Raw genomic sequence first — 1,252 nt, forward strand, 5'->3', positions numbered from 1 at the left:
AAAGGTGTAATAGTTGGTGGCGTCCCCAGAAACATGGTTACCGCTCAACAAGCGACTTATAAGAAATAAGATACATAGCTACATATTCTTTGCCACAATAGTTTTTAAGGCTATTTCCCATGAGCTATATATTGCAAAGACAAGGAATAGAATTTTAAAGGTAGCACTCAAGTAATGTACTTTGGAATGGTAGAGAAATACCATGTAGTAGGTAGGTATGGTGGACACAAATGGCATAGTTTTTGGCTCAAGGATTTGGATGCACGAGAAGAATTCCCTCTCAATACAAGGCTAGGCTAGCAAGGTTGTTTGAAGCAAACTCAAGTATAAAACGGTACAGACAAAACTTACATAAGAACATATTGCAAGCATTATAAGACTCTACATTGTCTTCCTTGTTGTTCAAACACCTCACCGAGAAAATATCTAGACTCTAGAGAGACCAATCATGCAAACCAAATTTTAACAAGCTCTATGTAGTTCTTCATTAATAGGTGCAAAGTACATGATGCAAGAGCTTAAACATGATCTATGTGAGCACAACAATTGCCAAGTATCAAATTATTCAAGACATTATACCAATTACCACATGCGGCATTTTCTGTTTCCAACCAAATAGCAATGAACAAAGCAGCTTTTAACTTTAGCCATGAACATTAAAAATAAAGCGAAGAACACAAGTGTTCAAATGAAAAAGCGGAGCGTGTCTCTCTCCCAAACAAGGTATGATCCAATTTATTCAGAGAACTAAGATAACAAAACGAAAATAAAAGCACACAGACGCTCCAAGTAAAGCACATAAGATTGGACGGAATAAAAATATAGTTTCAATAGAAGAAACCTGATAAGTTGATGAAGAAGGGGATGCCTTGGGCATCCCCAAGCTTAGACGCTTGAGTCTTCTTGAAATATGCAGGGATGAACCACTGGGGAATCCCCAAGCTTAGACTTTTGACTCTTCTTGATCATATATCATCCTCCTCTCTTGACCCTTGAAAACTTCCTTCACACCAAACTTCTCATAAACTTCATTAGAGGGGTTAGTACTCAAAAAACTTTAATCCACCTTGGTCACGTAGTGACACATTGCAAGAACTCAATAAAACATTAGCTACAGCTCTCCGCGTCTAGAAAGCCTCACTTAAAGTCCACAAGAGACAATGCAAAAAACAGAGACGAAATCTGTCAAAACAGAACAGCCAGTAAACACGAATTTTAAAGAGGTACTTCCGTTGCTCAAATCATAAAACTC

This window comes from Lolium rigidum, chromosome 3 (assembly GCF_022539505.1).
Source record: "Lolium rigidum isolate FL_2022 chromosome 3, APGP_CSIRO_Lrig_0.1, whole genome shotgun sequence".
NCBI lineage: Eukaryota > Viridiplantae > Streptophyta > Magnoliopsida > Poales > Poaceae > Lolium > Lolium rigidum.